The sequence below is a fragment of the Gadus macrocephalus genome, chromosome 1 (assembly GCF_031168955.1).
Source record: "Gadus macrocephalus chromosome 1, ASM3116895v1".
NCBI classification, from domain to species: domain Eukaryota; kingdom Metazoa; phylum Chordata; class Actinopteri; order Gadiformes; family Gadidae; genus Gadus; species Gadus macrocephalus.
In genome coordinates, this window is record NC_082382.1 from 24,926,976 (window position 1) to 24,938,975 (window position 12,000).

At 40.8% G+C, this 12,000-nt stretch overlaps 1 protein-coding gene and 1 long non-coding RNA gene across 2 annotated transcripts in view; both read right to left on the reverse strand.

Moving 5' to 3' along the window:
- The window catches only part of LOC132463355 (basic proline-rich protein-like), a 56,149-nt gene extending 53,696 nt beyond the window's left edge, over positions 1–2,453 (reverse strand). The window contains exon 1 of the mRNA XM_060059452.1: positions 2,379–2,453. The gene's annotated coding sequence lies outside the window, so the exon portion shown is untranslated. The remainder of the gene's footprint in view (positions 1–2,378) is intronic.
- A 2,979-nt stretch (positions 2,454–5,432) lies between these two features.
- LOC132459567 (uncharacterized) lies at positions 5,433–8,513 on the reverse strand. The gene is made up of 2 exons (XR_009526264.1): positions 7,630–8,513; positions 5,433–6,685 (listed from the first exon to the last, which is right to left on the reverse strand). It is a non-coding gene; the product is annotated as an uncharacterized LOC132459567 (long non-coding RNA).
- Positions 8,514–12,000: the final 3,487 nt, after the last annotated feature.

Below are 12,000 nucleotides of genomic sequence, written 5' to 3' on the forward strand. Positions count from 1 at the left end.
TATATACTATTATATATAGAGCTCCGGGAGTCGCAAACGGCAACAATCACTTTCTCCTCCATGCTGCAGTTCACCCCGGACGGCACTGAGTTTGACGGTTGAACGCTGATTGGCTGTTTACGTTACATATGTCACTCAGTGACCACGCTGTTGAACGCTGATTGGCTGTCATCACGAGAAATGAAAATACATTTCAACTTTGTCGCGCCACAAATCCTCGTGAACGCGCTCGCCTCTGCACAGCGAAAGTGTGGCGCGACAAATCAAAACTTGGTGCCGGTTTTCTCTCGCGAAGAATTCGCCCAATACGCGTCTACGTTCACTTTATATGGGATTTTGTCGCCCCATCGCGTTTGGTGTGAACGCACAATGAGTATGCCGGCGGCGGCAAAAATAAACATTACGTGCCAATTTGTATTCGATGTTCGCGACAGGGGCATTTTATACATCCCCTGGAGAACATCTCGCGATACATCGCATATATTCGATATATCGCCCAGCCCTACTGCTGCTCACCACTTTTCTCTGATATGAAGACTTTTGAGAAGACGACAACAGTAGGACTTTGTGTTTACAAATGCTTTCTGTCTCACACACACACACACACACACACACACACACACACACACACACACACACACTGTTTTACTCACATGAAATGGTGAAGGCAACAGGGAAAATGGACATTTGAAGATGGAGAACTTAACCACTTGCACACCTAAACACTCTCTCTCTCTCTCTCTCTCTCTCTCTCTCTCTCTCTCTCTCTCTCTCTCTCTCTCTCTCTCTCTCTCTCTCTCTCTCTCTCTCTCTCTCTCTCTCTCTCTCTCTCTCTCTCTCTCTCTCTCTCTCTCTCTCTCTCTCTCTCTCTCTCTCTCTCTCTCTCTCTCTCTCACTCACTCACTCACTCACTCACTCACTCACCACTGAACCACTGCTTTGCCTGTCTCTCACTCACACACACAGCCACTGTTATTCCTGTCCACACACAAAATCTTTTCATTGGTCCTGTTTAAATGTAAATGGTGGTTTTCATAGACTCATATCCATTTTGTATTTTAGTTCTGTTAAGTGCAAGATCATTTTGTATCTCTGGCAGAGAATGGAAATTCTAATCTCTCTCTCTCTCTCTCTCTCTCTCTCTCTCGTTTGAGTAATAAACATGTAATTTTGGCAAAGGCTGGAGAAATCTGAAACTGATTTTACTGTGGAGAGTTGAGTGGCAGTGCACTATGGGTTTATTGCGATTCTAAGAGTATAGGGATGGTTATTTGTTTTGTGTACGTGTTTCAAAAATGAGGGCCCCATGTCTATATTTTGCCTAGGGCCCCAAAATGGCTAGATCCGCCCCTGAGCACCGGAGAAGACGACCCATCCACAGCTTGAAGTCAAGAGAGAGATGGTTCGTGTTAGTGTTTTCCCCGGCTGCGAAAAAACACATCTCGATGGGGAAACAGATCTCGGGACTAGGGGAAACACATCTCGATGGGGCAACAGATCTCGACACAACACCGGCGCATTCGGCAATCGACTTGTGTGGACTTCCTGTAAACACGGACCTACCGGTAATGCTTGTTAAACTGTCTTTTTAAATAAACTCCGGGTTTGCAAACTAAGTTGTTTGTGCTTCGTTTTATGTGTAGGGACCCTAGTCATGCTACTGCAGAGGTTTGGTGCTATTTAGTGGTTAAAAAATGCGGATTTAGAAGCGAAACACTATGCACTATAACAACATGGACGCCAAACATTGCAACACCGGCAAACTATAATACTCGATTTTCAATGAAAAAGGTATCTGGAAGGCTTATTTGATGGGTTTTAATGCCAAAACAAAGATCCTGGGTACAATTTGCGCCGGAATTACACGTCTTCCCACTATGCGTACTCGGCTGAGAATTTTCCCGCTGGCTTTTAGTGTGTGGTTAATGCCCCACTCCGCCCCTGACTCTAGGTAGTGTAATGTAGCCTACAAATAGTTTAGAACGGTTCAAATGATTAGTTATGCGACTCTCTCGCACCACCTTTGTCTTGACTTAATCCACACCAGGATTTATTGGCATTTTGGCGATAAGGGTTTAATATCCGAGCTTCCAAAACGCATTACCAGGCGCAAAGCGGGGAGTTCTTCACCGTGAGCAAAAAACAGAATATAACTAAATGATCATTCTTCAAATACCGTATGATGTTCCCAGGAGCCACAATATTTGATGACAACTTTATAACCAAGTGTCAAGGTCTTTCTCCGTGAGCGACCCGAGTGAAGAATGGCACCATAAATCACTGTTTTTATAGTTAGTTTTATAAAGCATCTGAACTTATAAAAATAATGACTTGAATGACGAGGATATCAGAGTAGATTTAGACAGCGATGATATTACCTTACTTTAATTGAGAGCGTCGAAAATGTTCAAGTTGCCGACCCTTCGAAGACTCTTCACCAGTATCAAAACAGAGTCATATTTTCTCGCATGGCTGCAACCTGTGGTTCACGTGACATCACCTACGTCACCTACGACCACAATCAAACAATGAGGAGGTGCTCTTTAATTCTCTTTAGTGCAGGACAGGTAATGAAAGGTTCTGAAAGATGGCATATCCATGTAGCTTACTAATGAATAAAATGCATACAAGAAACGTTGACACATGATCCACTATGTTGACATCGTCCCATCCAAAGAGTAGGCCTATTGGTATTAATACCTCATTCATTGTCCAAAATAATCCATACTAATTCAAATCGGGTTTTGTTGTGGGTACAAAATGAATCAATTAAGAATGATTTACATATTGATCCACGATAGCAGACGCTATACATAGACGCTATACATTGGGATATAGATAAAGGAAAATAAATGCGAAAATGAAATGGCTAAAGTTATGCAAAATTATGATGTTTTCCGCCAATGATCAATAAACTGAAATGATCACAGGTCGATGGGAAATTAAATTATTTCGGGATACTTTATTGATCCCTAGGGTACACGGATACAAGGGAATATAGTGCTGACTAACAGGCAGCAATCCCACAGACCTCAAACTCAACTCATCTTCCCCAGAGTGACAATAATAGCGTGATAATATCAACAATAACAATAATTATAATAATAATAGTGTATACTAACTATTATTAATATTACTATCGCTATCATAATCATACAATGCAATCATACAATTAATATGATAATAATAATATACCACCTAAACCATATATTTTCTGAAATTATATACCCTCAGGATGAGATCCAACATTGTCTGACGTGTCCCACCCTCATCATTATTATTATATTTCCTTGAAATACTTGTATGCAAATTAGTGCATAGTTAAGTACTTAATAAGATAAGCCTTCATTGTCTCAAGGAGACAATGAAGGCTTATCTTGGGCAATTGAAATGAATACATACTGTGCATTTAAAGACATACAATAAGACAGGAGATGAGCTGACCCCATAGACACAGAGACAAGTAAACATAGAAAGACGTAGGCTGCCCACAGTCATGCACTCAAATCCCTCCCTGCACATACTCTCGCCCACCCATAGTAGTAGCCACACTCACCCACACACAACCAGTCCCCCTCCCCTTCTCACACTCCAATAACCCAACAATTAATATGGCACCTGATACTGTAAACTATTCTGGCTTCCAAACACCAACCTCTATCACAATATTACACATATAGTTAATTAAAAAAGAGACAAATTGTTCATATTGCACACACACACACACACACACACACACACACACACACACACACACACACACACACACACACACACACACACACACACACACACACACACACACACACACACACACACACACACGCACACCCAAGAAGGCACAGCACCATCAACCAGGGGGGTATACCACGAACCTCACTGAACATACCCAGGCTTTATTGGGAAAACCTGGCTCGACAGAGACGCAACTCGCAATCAGAGTTAAATGGTACCACGACGCTCACTTTAGATCATTCAATTAGTTGAACCAGGTTTCCCGCTTTAGGTTCAATGCGCATTCACATAAAAGTGGCGTTTATCGCGTCATTTGACTCACCCTTATGCAAAATGAATCGAGCGAGAGCGGTGTATTTCACCCAAGGCGAGCAGTGTATTATTATGAACTCCTACGAGGAATTCAAAGTTCAAATCACAGCCAAGGGGAACACGGTTGCCCATAATATGGCTAGGGTGGCGTGCCGGCAAAAAAAGCCGACCGTGTTAATTCGAAGAGTTTGATCAAGGCCATATGCTACCCAGAAGAATTACGGTACACCAAGGCCGCTACAAGGTATTCAGGGTTTGAATTAGGGTAAGGCAGAGGTAAGATTTGGGGTTTGAGGCTGTCCACATTAAGAACTGCCACTAAAAAAGTGTTTTATGAAGTGGGAAGAGAGTTCATACCATAACTATGAAGCTCAACATTTATTGTTTTCATAGTTAATTCATGGTATGGACAGCCCTGAGGGGTCAACATTAGTTATAGGGTTATAAGGCCAGGGTTATGCAGGAGTAGGACTAAGTTTAGGGGTTAGGGTAATGCCATTTAAATCACTGAACTGTCTCTACACATCCAATACTAAGTAATAATTTCCTGTGCATGTGTACTGTTTACAGTTATGGATGCAAACATGAAGCACAAGCCAGAGGAGCGTATGGGAAGCTGATTGGTCGGGAGCATGCAGGCTTCTCATGTATGGACAGTGGTCTCTGGCTGAACCCCAAGTGGCCCTACATGGGGTCCTCCCCTGATGGGATTGTCACTTGTGACTGTCACGGAACTGGCATCTGCGAGAGGTAATATTACAGTCTCTGTTGCAGTCAAGTAGTGCTAAGTAAGTTAGGAGAGGAGGTACCATAGAAGAGAATGCTCAAGTCTGATTCAAGTCCAAGTCCTGGACTTGAGTACTACAATACTAACGAGTGACTGACTTGAGCTTGGAGGACACAGACTTGACTTGTATTCATTCTTGGCAGATGGAGATGAGGTCGAGCCATAGGTAACACTATTAGTGTTACCTATGACCCGACCTCTTTCCATAAGAATCAATGAACTGAGCAAAAAGGCAGAAAATAATTGGCTAATCTATTGTTCACGTCCTTCTCAATGTGATTTTAGTGACACTCTCGCCAAGATGAGACGTTTGTGTGCGTTTGTGTGCTGACGAAAAGGGCTTCTGCCTCATCAATGATGGGGATAACGTCATGCTGGACCGGAGTCATGAGTACTACTGCCAAGTTCAGGCACAGCTTCACATTGTAGATGCTGACTACTGTGACTTTGTTGTGTGGAACCGCCGCAATGACATTTTTTGTTGAAAGGATTTTGCCTGATCTTGAATTTTGGGATGATGTGATTCCTAAAGAAAGAGTATACTTCTGGAAATACTGGTGAAAAAAGGATATAAAAAGATGAAATGGCATTGAGAATACAGAATAATACATGGTTTATCTACAAGATTACATGTTTTAACAATTGTTATAATAAATACAATCTGTGCAATAATACATTGGAATCCATTTCATTATATAAAATACATATTGCCAGTACAATTCGACTTGTGGAGAAAAATATTAAGAGAATAACATATTTACAGACTGATCAGTGTGTCAGATGAAACTACTACTACTGTATAGTATACTCCTCCCCTCCCCCCCCTCCTGTGAGCCAAGCAGGTGTCCCAGACCAACATGTTTTAGGGCTCAGGTACTGGACTGATTGATTATCCCTATCCCCCTGCCTCCTCTCTTCGCCTCCTTCCCTTCCCCTCCTCCTTACTCCAATGGGACGACAGACTCTGAAAGATTAGACAAGACACAGCAAATAACCCCAATCGTGTCAATCAATGCTAGTGCCTCACCTGATTTTGCTGCCATGTTCTCTGGGCATAGCCCTGCTTTGCAGAATCTGATATTTTCTTCTGACTAAACCTATGACTCACTCAACATGAATACGCAAATTCACTATCTCCAATATTAAACCCACGGCCTGCTAGGACAACATCCCCGGGTAACAGGTTTTTAAGGAGGCCACTCACTCTCTATTCTATGACTCTCCCTCCCCAGGCACAAGGTATGTAAGGGACATAGCCTTGGGGTGCAACACCAATCAGAAATGTTACAGTATGGTGATGCTTGTAGTTCGACCATGTCTGTGCTTGGGCAAGTAAATTAGAGGGCCTCTGAAACAGTCCATTATCACAGCAACTCTGCGTCCAAATGACTGTCTGAATCCCATTGGCATTGTAGCTTGAAGTACCTGTCGCTTTGGCCACTCAATTTGAAATTCTAACCTTTCATGAAGTATGTCAATTATTTTATGCCAAACTCTAGAAGCAGTGGGCAGAGAGATCTTGAACCTGAAAGCTAAATCTTTCAGCGGGAGATTTTAGTCTCAGCCTCAGCAAAACTAAAACCAACTGTTCAAATTTAGACAACACAGACATAGGGCCACAGGTGATGTAGGGCTCGCTGCTCGCACAGCTCAAAAATCTGAATTAAAACTAAGAAGTTGGGGAGCCCTTAGTCTTTTCTTCATTTTTTTCCAAGGACTCCTGGTTGAACTGTGTGTCCAGTGCCTTGGTCCGAAGATCTCCCAGCTCTGTTGAGTTCTGTCTCAGAACATCCTCCATCTTCTCGATGTCATCCATCGTTAGCTCACTCTGGCATCCGGCATCTGCATAGCCTGCAATATTGCAGTGGGGAGCATAATTAGTTCATTCATGAATATGACTCAAGTGAATTCTTGTGAAGTTAACTTTTTTGACAACCTTTTTACAAACATGTAAGTTCACTGGTCCAATAATACAGGGTGTCCACAAAGTCTCTTTACAACTAAAAAAAATGTATCACATAAGCAGAGATATGTTAATCAGATTTGTTCTATGTATTCAGTGCTTATCAAAGGCTTTAATCAAATTGCACTTGTGTGTTTCAATGAGTATTGTGGTTTATTGAAACAATCGGATACGCAGACTCAGCAAAAGTACAGGATTAAGTATGGAAGACATCCTAACCCATAGGTGCATCCCTGACAGACGGGCCACATACCCTTATCGTCAACATGTGGCATGTCTGTCAGGGATGGACCTATGGGGGACGAGGGCTATCAGGGTCTATTTTGAAAACCTTTAACCGTTGGAGCCCAGTCAACCGACTCAACGTCACCCAAAGCGCTAGGGGAGCCTAAAAAGTCCCAATGAGGTCCATAATATAATAATAATAATAATAATAATAATAATAATAATAATAATAATAATAATAATAATAAACTTTATTTATATAGCACTTTTCAAAATACAGTTACAAAGTGCTGAACAATAGAAACACAAATTAAAACAAAGAGCAGAAAATACATGTGATGTACAGAAAGAAGACAGGATAAAAACAAAGGCAGGCTCAAATGAAATCTGGAAAGGCTCTCCGGTAAAAGTGGGTTTTGAGGAGAGATTTAAAAATGGTTAGTGACTCAGTCAACCTGATTTCCTCAGGCAAGTCATTCAGCTTCGGAGCATTCCATAATAGTAACTAGCGTTAACTTATTAATCATGACTAAGTAAATTAGCATTTAACGACAACCTAATGCTATGTAAACAAAGCCACAAAAACAAAGTTAGTCAGCTAACATACCTCTGATGAAGTGGTCGCTGCAGACACGGGAATAAACAGACTGCTCCTCCCGAATGCAGACATAGGTTTAAAATCCACTTTTTACGGTGTTGTTCTGTGAGCTTTTTACATTTCTCACCTTTGTGAACGGCCTACCGAATGATAACCCATAAATAGACGCTCACACCCCTGGACAGTAGGTGGGGGTATAGCCCTCTATACCAAGCAGATTCAGCGTTTCTTCGATGCAACGGAACTCCCATGAGCCTCTCCTCGATTTTCCGCTATGAAGATAATCCTATGTATGCTTTAAGAAATGCTATTGAATAGCTATACACGACGATACGCATGTGGTTGTTTTAAACTAAAAAAATATAGAACAAAATCGTGCAACCGACGTGAAAACCATTTCTGAAACACTACATGGTTACTCCTCGCTATATAAAAAGTCACCCGCCTTCTGAATCCGGGCATTCAGAAGGCTTGCTATCTGGGCTACTCGCTGAGGACGCCGTTCCTCCACCATCGCCCAGGGGAAAGTCCCCGGACGCAGAGCAGAAAGTGCTCCAGTGTTATCGCTCCCATCGGCCTTGCGCTCCACCGTTGATGGCTAAGATGTAAAAGCCTATTATACGGAGCCTGGTGGATCGCAAGTCGAACTTGTCCATGTAATAGAAATGCAAGTAGGCAACTACTGTACGCATCAACAGAACGGGGCTCATTCTCGGAATGCTCATTTTCTTACACAGGTTTCACTGACGCATTTGTTTAATATGATAAAGAAATAGTAAAAAAAGGTCCCACGCTAATTGTAATCATCACATTGACATATTTCATCAAGATACTACATAGTGAGGCGGAGAACAATCAGATCATACCATCAAGACAAATACAGAGGCTTCTGAAGCACAATACAAACACAGTAGCCTATTCAATATAAACACAAATAAAAGTAGGCTATACTCATAAATACAGTCGGTATTCGTTTCGGTTATTCATCATACATTAATCGCTAGAGAGCCAGCTTGGTGAAAGTGATTAATAACAGCCTACAACACTAGAGCAAAAAAAAAAAAAGTTGTTTTAATTTTAGAAAAGTTGTGTGGCTTATCGTTAAGCCCTCATCATGGCATTACGGGTCAAGGTTCAAGCCTGATGACCGGTGTAAGCAGTATAATTGCCTACAAAGATACAACTTTTTAGTTAATAGGGTTTAAAGGAGTTGCAAGGGAAGGGTAAATTATAGGCCTACTAGTTGTTACAAGTATGTTCACAAATTCAAGGTACTGAGTTCGAGGTCCTATTTCTTCAGAAGTCCACCTGGTTTATTCAAGTAAGATTTTATTATTAAATTGACTGATCTTGTTAGTGTATATAAACGTTTGCTATTGGTTGCTAATTAATTTACATTATTATAAGTATTTTTATTATTATTACGATTATTGTTATTATTATTATTTGAATACTTTGAACATTAACCTGCCTGCTCACATGATCAATGTTATAATATAATATATTAATATAATATATAATAATATATATTATATAATAATAATATAATAAGCTATGCGGTTATTAATTATCATCATATTATGATGATGATATTTATTATATTAATACATTGAACATTGCCTGCATGCATGGCCTATGTTATATGTATCAGTATGATAATAATCATAATAATAATAACAATAACATTAATAATAATAATAATAATAGGTTGTCTCGCAACTTCGTTGCTTGACAGCCAATAATAAGCTAAGCGTCATCATTATTATGATTATGTTGATAAATTGAACACTGGCCATTCCCCCTCTTCCCTCCTCCGCCACGATGGGGAGCCAGCTATCCTTCAGGACCCCCGAATAAGAGGGCCACCCCCCCATAAGAGGGGTTCCCCAATAAGAAGGGCACCCCCCCCTATAAGAGGGGCACCCCCCAATCCGAACCCTTCCCATTGACCTATTTACTCCCTCTAACTGACCTATCCCAGTATTTAGTTGTAGAGTGGACATATGCTCAGACACACACACACACACACACACACACACACACACACACACACACACACACACACACACACACACACACACACACACACACACACACACACACACACACACACACACACACACACACTCACTCTACCAATGGTCCGCCTTCGTCCATCTGCTCTGGGGGGAGAGAGAGAGAGAGAGAGAGAGAGAGAGAGAGAGAGAGAGACACACACACACACACACACACACACACACACACACACACACACACACACACACACACACACACACACACACACACACACACACACACACACACAGTCGTCTGTTGTGTTTGAATAACTTCGTAATGTCCATTTGAAAAAGGATTTGTTAATGTATCCTGCTGATTGTATCCGAGTATGACATTTAATGGCTTGGTAATGTCCAATGGGAAAGTTACATTTGTGTTAATTAGTTTGGAGCTCTCAGGACAAGTTGTAATCTGTGTTATGCACACTTTGTACTGTGCCATTGGACATTGAATTGTTAATGTATCCTATTAAAGTTTGTAATATTTCCAAGTAGTATGCCGTGGTGAGTTAATGAATTTTTCATTTTCGATGAGTTTAACATAAGTTACATTTATGTTAATTTATTTGGATTTCTCATGGACAGATGTAATCTGTGTTGCACATGCAAAACTATTTTTGTGTTGTTGGACACTTTGTACAGCCATCTGAATATGGTTTTGTTTTGTATCACATTTTTGCACATTTAGTCAGATTCTTTGTCTTTTGATAATGAAATATTGTTTGGGTAGTCAACGACACGATGCTTCCCCTAACACTTCAGTGTTGGCTAAAAAAGGTTAAACTGTTAATTGAGGAAAATTAACATCTCATACATGTCTAGTAGGCCTATGTGTGAACCGATTTTCACAGGTTCATACATACTAGAAAAAACAATCGCAACAGCAGCAATCAGTTTAATGAGAAAATCCTATTATTAATAATAATAATAATAATAAGCCCCTCTACATCATAAAAAAACATTCCGGTGCAAACAACACACCAGTGGTGGATACAATCAAGAACAACATTTCATTCATCTTTTAAGTTTTTCCATAATTGCAATTAAAAGCTGTGATAATTCGGCGCATAATAACTAAACACATCTGCTGATATTTTAACAATCTAAATAACAGCATGTTTGATAAAAAAAACAACGAACTAAATATAAATGAAATAAATACATTCAATGGGATTTTACATCTTGGAGGCACAATAAAATAAAACAAATGCACAAATGATTGGATGTAGAACTCGGAAACACCTTTGAAACAAGTTGACATGCACTGATGTGCAAAAAGGTGTTCTTATGTACCTTTTGGCTTTATCAGAACTAAACGGCCTACCGAATGATAACCCATAAATAGACGCTCACACCCCGGAACAGTAGGTGGGGGTATAGCCTTCTATATCAAGCAGATGCAGCGTTTCTTCGATGCAACGGAACTCCCATGAGCCTCTCCTCGATTTTCCGCTATGACGATAATCCTATATATGCTCTAAGAAATGCTGTTGAATAGCTATACACGACGATAAGCATGTGGTTGTTTTGAACTAAAAAAATATAGAACAAAATCGTGCAACCTACGTGGAAAACCATTTCTGAAATACTACATAGTTACTCCTCAGTATAAAAACAGTCACCCGCCTTCTTCATCCGGGCATTCAGAAGGCTTGCAATCTGGGCTACTCGCTGAGGACGCCGTTCCTCCACAATCGCCCAGGGGAAAGTCCCCGGACGCAGAGCAGAAAGTGCTCCAGTGTAATCGCTCCCATCGGCCTTGCGCTCCACCGTTGATGGCTAAGATGTAGCCTCTTATACGGAGCCTGGTGGATCGCAAGTCGAACTTGTCCATGTGATAGAAATGCAAGTAGGCAACTACTGTACGCATCAACAGAACGGGGCTCATTCTCGGAATGCTCATTTTCTTACACAGGTTTCACTGACGCATTTGTTTAATATGATAAAGAAATAGTAAAAAAAGGTCCCACGTTAATTGTAATCCCCGCATTCACATATTTCATCAATATACTACACAGTGAGGCGGAGAACAATCAGATCATACCATCGAGACAAATACAGAGGCTTCTGAAATACAAATAAAAGTAGGCTATACTCATAAATACAGTCACTATTCGTTTCGGTTATTCATCATGCAATAAATCGCTAGAGAGCCAGCTCGGTGAAAGTGATTAATAACAGCCTACAACACTAGAGCAAAAAATAAAAAGTTGTTTTAATTTTAGAAAAGTTGTGTGGCTTATCGTTAAGCCCTCATCATGGCATTACGGGTCAAGGTTCAAAGCCCGAGGATGACCGGTGTAAGCAGTATAATTGCCTACAA